Source organism: Pimephales promelas, chromosome 2 (genome assembly GCF_988280905.1).
Source record: "Pimephales promelas chromosome 2, fPimPro1.hap1.1, whole genome shotgun sequence".
NCBI lineage: Eukaryota > Metazoa > Chordata > Actinopteri > Cypriniformes > Leuciscidae > Pimephales > Pimephales promelas.
The window spans coordinates 17,967,838-17,974,872 of NC_142770.1; positions in this window are offsets into that span (position 1 = coordinate 17,967,838).

Sequence of the window (7,035 nt, forward strand, 5' to 3'; positions counted from 1 at the left end):
AAAAAAAAAAATCACTTTTCAGAAAAAACAAAACAATCCAAGCAAAACCAAAAAATCACTTTTCAAAAAAAAAAAAAAAACAATCCAAGCAAAACCAAAAAATCACTTTTCTTAAAAAAAATCCCCAAACAATCCAAGCAAAACCAAAAAATCACTTTTCTTAAAAAAAAAACAGAAAAAACAATCCAAGCAATATATATATATATATATATATATATTGTATCTAACTTAAAAGTTCGTACACACACATATATTTTCACTATTCAACATTTTAGTTTCAGATATAATGTATAATATTTCTATAATGTTGCTACAATGACATAAATTAATTGCTTTAATTTAAGTCAAAATAATTCTGTAATAATATGACTAAATCAACCCGATTGCATTGTGTTACAACAATGAAAGTCTAAGCTCTGTACACTTCACTTTCACATTGTATTTTACCATTGGGCAACTGACTGAGGACAGTTTGTGCATGTAAGTTCATGCAGCGATCAGCGGGATGATTCGGAGCAAGTGGGGGAGCCGTTTCCTGTGGGCCGTTTCCTCTTCCTGTCTCTCTGAGTGACAAAGACCAGGGGGGGGGGGGGGGGGTTGGCTCTTCCTGTTTAACAGGAAATGGGAACAGCTCTCAGCAGATCTAGACTGGCAACGAGAGGCTGCTATGCGAAACCAGGCATGAGAAACAATGCATATCCTCAAGGCATGTAAACAGCGGTGGCCAATCCCATAGCTCGAGGACTCAACAAGAACAGAGATCGTTTCAACTGTGTCCATGTCGCACTTTGTGGATATCTCACACAAAAAAATAGGTTGTGTGATCATAAAAGGGGGAGTCCACCCACACTTTCCATTAAGAGTGAGAATGAAACCAGTGCGGCGTAAAACCCCCATTCCACTGCATGGGTGCGCAGGGTGGGGCTGAGGTGTGTCTGTGAGTGGTTGAGCCACTGACTAATCTTCTGCTTGAAGTGTGTGTGCGAGTGTGTGTGATGTGGGAAGCTTTTACTCAGCTGTCTTTTTCTCGGGCAAAGCTGTGGCATGTCAGCACATGTTCCCAATACTGCAGTTGTTGTAGGCTAATTGACCTCAATTGTTATGCTAGCATTCAAATACCTTGTTAACATAAACACATCTTCGGAAAACAAATTAATTTTGAACTTTAGCTAATATTCATGAAGTTATGAAAACATTATATTCCCTGAATGTTTAAAATATACAGTTTTCTTTGGCCTAAAGTGTGATTATGTTAGCCTTACTGTGATCTATTAGCTAGAGTGCTCCAAAACAATAACAAAATTCGCATTGAGATATATATATAATCATTCAAAACTGCAGTCTCTCACTTGATCCGCCAATATGGATCTACGATTTTAATGACATCTCCCTGCACTTTAGCGCCTCATCAGATTTTCTGTCCAATCAAATGCTCTCTAGAATCCGAAGCCCCGCCCCCTACATTATAAATAGATGCAGAAGCTGCGGCTGAAATCAGTCCCTTGTTTACACATTTTCTACATGGTGAACGGCACATATTGCACTATCTAGGGGACAGTGAAAGATTCAGACAGTGTAAATATGCTTTCCATTGGGACAATGAAGTCTAGTTTCGTGTTGTCACATGAACCCCCACACAAAGAAAAAAAGAGCGGATCATATGATCGAGTCGCCGCAGAACGGAAAACGTGTCGGACCCATTTGAATTCTATATTGTTACGCAATATGGAGGAGATTAGGAGAAACAGTTAGAGGTTAGAAGGAAACTGAGCTGTGATATAAACTAAGGCCCCATTTACACAAGAACGCTCGCAAGTGAAAACGTAAAAATATTTTATCGGATGTGCCTTTCGTTTACACGGCGACGACATTTTTGGGGCTTAAAAACGCACTAAAGTGAAACCACCCTCCAGAGTGGAAATCTAAAACACGCTCCACCGCCGCGTTCCCGTCTAAACGGTAAAAACGCAAAAGTCTGCTAGACAGGGAAGGTTGTACGCAGGTGTGCAGACTTGGTGGTGTTGTGTGGTAGTGCCCCACATCGCCACCTAGCTGCCTGGAGTGCATACTACATAAAATTTCACACACTTTTGCGTCACCATATGGACGCGGATTTCCCACACAAAACGCTCGCCTAAACGCAGAATAAAAAGTGATGACGCAACTCCACTTTTGCGTTTTCTCTTCAGATCGTTTCTGTGTAAACATAGCCTAAAGCTATTTACTGTTTTGAAAAAAAGGGGAGGAGCTGATCGATATGCCCCGCCCTCTCTTCCTGTTTCAGTGGAAATTACCTCAACACATTGAATAATGCTGTCCCTTTACATAAAGCCACTTCAGTGGGCCTTTAACATTAGGGAAACATTCAATTTGATCATTTTGCAAACATTGTTGGAACATTACTTTTGAATTTACTTTAAGCATTCGGAAACAAGCATTAACATTTAAAAAAAAAAAAAAATTTGGACGAGCGTCCACCAAAAATAGAACTTTCCAAGAACGGTGTATAAATAATGTTTTCGGTCCAACGTTTTGAGAACATTATAAACTTACGAACAAACGTTCTTATAACATTACTGGAAGAAAGTGTGTTCAGAGAAAACCTTGCCAGGGGTGCGTTTCCCGAAAGCATCGTTAGCCAACTACGGTCGCAAGTTCCGTCGTTACCAGCATAGTTCAACGAGTCGGTGTTTCCCGAAACCATCGTTCCAACGAACATTCGCAAACAGCATCGCAAAGTTGTGTGGTTTGAACGACAGCTCTCGACCTGTGGTTAGAGACATCGTTTCTATATTGCATCACATTTGGACGTAATAAATCCTTATCTTGAGCAAAATAAGCAAGCTGACATTCAGTACAACCGGTGCCTTTTATTTAGAAAACATACAAATGTAATTTACATCTTTTAGTTTGTCAAAAGAGTTAAAGTACCGATTTTGAAGAGTACGCATGTGCGAATGGGCTCAACTAAGAAAGAGCCAAATATTGAGTCTGGTAATAAAGCAAAACAACTGAGAACAATTAGAAATAGTCCTCAGATGACATGTCTGTAATTTATATTAAAAAATCTAGCGGTAATTTGATCTCAAACAGTTTCATTAAAAGTAGTTATTACTTCACCATGTGCGAAACCTTTGCGACAATGGGTTTCGAGAAACAGTCGCGACTAGCTAGTTGATTTCTTTAAAGATGCATCGTACTATGGTAGCGAAGCAGCGAGTTACATCGTTGTACGAGAAACGCACGCCAGAACGTTCTCTGTTAGGTGAGATCTTCTGAGGGGTTCTGAGTGGTTGTTATGTTAGCATGTTACTATATGGATGTCAGGGTGTTCTGGATGGTATACTGGCTGGTCAAAAGAGCAAACGAGTCCCCCGGCAACACCACCCAGCCAGGGAAGGAAACGCAAGAGAGACGGCTCGGCTCTGGAGCCCACTGTTTATGCAGCAGCATCCTGCCCATCGCCCCGCTACCCACCGAGAATATGTGTACACACACACACACACAAGGGTAATCACACGCAATATCCCCTCACTACCTCCACACACTGGGGTTGTAGTGAATACTCTACTTTCAGTGTCCTGACAGCACACATTGACGCAATAGCACACACACACACTAAGTTTGCTCATTTAAAAGATAAAAAGAGCAACATGAAGAGACAGAGTATACAAATCAAGGAGATAAACAAAAATGACTTTAGAAAGGTGCAGCGGTTAGCTTAGCAGTTGCGTTCATAATATGATATTTCATATCAGGCTTGCTATCACTGTTCATAAAAGTGGCAAAAAGGTTCATATGCTCCATTTATGTTGCTGAAAAACAGCAGACTGACATGTTTAGAAGGGCGCCACATTTATTCCTTTTGACGTCTGTCTATTGTTGTTACATTGAGCTACAAAGGACTCTGGCCCATTGTGTGTGGGTCCGTTCGCATTGTGGTTTCTCCTCCCATCCAGTATTTGTGTAGCCGAACACGAGTGACTCTGCTCTCTTCGAGCAGCCTTGCTCCCTGAACCTTAGGATTAAAATAGTAAATTAAAATAATAATAATAAATTAGTGAAAACGTAAAACTGACAAAAAAGTGTGCAAAATATTGAAACATTTCTTCATGCTCTTTGTAATCTTAGTTATTGCTTATATTTATAGAAAAGGGTGTTGTTTTCTTTATACATATTATAATTTATAATTTTGTATATAATTGCTGCTTATTTTTATAACATTAATAATTAATAAAATGTTACTAAATAGTATTTTTTTAAGTTTATTTTTAGAATATGTTTTAATGAAAGAACCTTATTTAAATAATTGTATTATTTATTTATTAAAAAATTATTTGTCACACTGCAGTGTTATTTTAACAAACCGCAAAACTAAAAGCTGAGAAATGGTGGAAAAATGACAACATTTAAAATCAGTTTTAGTTTAGTACTATTTTTATACTAGCATATAGCATATAGTATATTAATTTAAGTTTTAGTAATTTGATTTTGTCATTCTTATTAGTTTTAAATATATCTGTAAATACATTTATTTAGCTGACTTTTTTTTTTAAGTTTTAGTTTTAGTCATTTTTGGTACTTCATTTCAGTTGCCAAACCAACATTTGAGTTTTCATTTAAGTTTTTTAAGTTTAGGTTTTTCATCGACTAGATATATATTTTCTTTTATATTAGCTTTATTTAAATTATTTATAATAGTTTTTTTGTAGATTTGTTAAAAAAAGAATATATATATATATATATATACACACATATATATATATACACTATCCTAAAGGATTATTAGGAACACCTGTTGAATTTCTCATTAATCCAATTATTTAATCAACCAATCACATGGCAGTTGCTTCAATGCATTTAGGGGTGTGGTCCTGGTCAAGACAATCTCCTGAACTCCAAACTGAATGTCAGAAAGGGAAATAAAGGTGATTTAAGCAATTTTGAGCGTGGCATAGTTATTGGTGCCAGACGGGCCGGTCTGAGTATTTCACAATCTGCTCAGTTACTGGGATTTTCACTCACAACCATTTCTAGGGTTTACAAAGAATGGTGTGAAAAGGGAAAAACGTCCAGTATGAGGCAGTCCTGTGGACGAAAATGCCTTGTTGATGCAAGAGGTCAGAGGAGAATGGGCCGACTGATTCAAGCTGATAGAAGAGCAACTTTGACTGAAATAACCACTCGTTACAACCGAGGTATGCAGCAAAGCATTTGTGAAGCCACAACACACACAAGCTTGAGGCGGATGGGCTAAAACAGCAGAAGACCCCACCGGGCACCACTCATCTCCACTACAAATAGGAAAAAGTGGCTATTAATTTGCAAGAGCTCACCAAAATTGGACAGTTGAAGACTGGAAAAATGTTGCCTGGTCTGATGAGTCTTGATTTCTGTTGAGACATTCAGATGGTAGAGTCCGAATTTGGTGTAAACACAATGAGAACATGGATCCATCATGCCTTGTTACCACTGTGCAGGTTGGTGGTGGTGGTGTAATGGTGTGGGGGATGTTTTCTTAGGCCCTTTAATGTCAATCAGGCATCGTTTAAATGCCACGGCCTACCTGAGCATTGTTTCTGAACATGTCCATCCCGTTATGGCCACCATGTCCCCATCCTCTGATGGCTACTTCCAGCAGGATAATGCACCATGTCACAAAGCTCGAATCATTTCAAATTGGTTTCTTGAACATGACAATGAGTTCACTGTACTAAAATGGCCCCCACAGTCACCAGATCTCAACCCAATATAGCATCTTTGGGATGTGGTGGAACGGGAGCTTCGTGCCCTGGATGTGCATCCCACAAATCTCCATCAACTGCAAGATGCTATCCAATCAATATGGGCCAACATTTCTAACGAATGCTTTCAGCATCTTGTTGAATCAATGCCACGTAGAATTAAGGCAGTTCTGAAGGAGAAAGGGGGTCAAACACAGTATTAGTATGGTTATATATATTATATAGTTTTATATATGTATATCCAAGTACTTAATTAAATGTACTATATTTTTAATCAACATTTCTCTTGCGTCATTCGTCATAATGACTTTTTTCACTCACCATGTCGTAATGTATCCTGGGATTACTGTCCATGTTGATGCGAAGCTGCTTTAAAATACTGGTCAAAATGAGGCATCTTGAATATGCTGCACACTTTTGGTTGTGCCGAAAGCAGGTCCTGGAACAGAGCCAGCGTATTTGTGAGTCACACACTGCCTGTATTCTCCAGGTAAAACACTTCAAAAGCATCAGTACCTGGATGTGAGATGAATAATGGAGAAACGCACACACTTTCTCACACAGTACGTCTAAACGTCAATGAAAGGGCCTCTATTTTCATGGTCCCGCTTGCCGGTCAAACAGTTACGTGTGTTGTGGACATGTGTGAATTTTCAAAAATGATGACGCACACCCCATAACAGCATTGTGTCATCTCATAAAGTGTTATATGTGTGTTTGAGAGAGAGAGAAAGAGAGAGAGAGCTGCAATGTGGGACGGCTAGTGATTGAAATGAGCGAAATGCATGACGTACTGAAATTTGGACCAATGGTCTAGTTAAAACATCAATTTCCAGTCAGTTTGCTAAGGCTTTTTCCCCAGATACATAAACAAATGCGTACGCAACAAGAATGATTCACAAAGACATACTACACACACACAAATACACAAACCCACTTTCTAGAAGATTACAGTGAAATGGACGAGGAAATTGAAGTGTGTGTGATGACAACAAAAGAACTGATTTGACGACAGCAATTACAGAGGCATTAAAGGACAACACACACACACACACACACACACACACACAAGGCTGACCCAAAACCTAGAGAGCTGCTTTGTTGTCAATGTTGGGCTAGTAAAGCTAGTCAGTTCATATTCATTACGCTTCTACTTGAGATTTGACAGTTGATTTCAGAGTTTGACGTTAGCATGCTAGCTGCTAAGCTAACTAACAGTGTGATATTTTAAAGATATAAAAATACACAGCACACACAAATTTCTAATTACATCACACTTTCTGAGAATCTA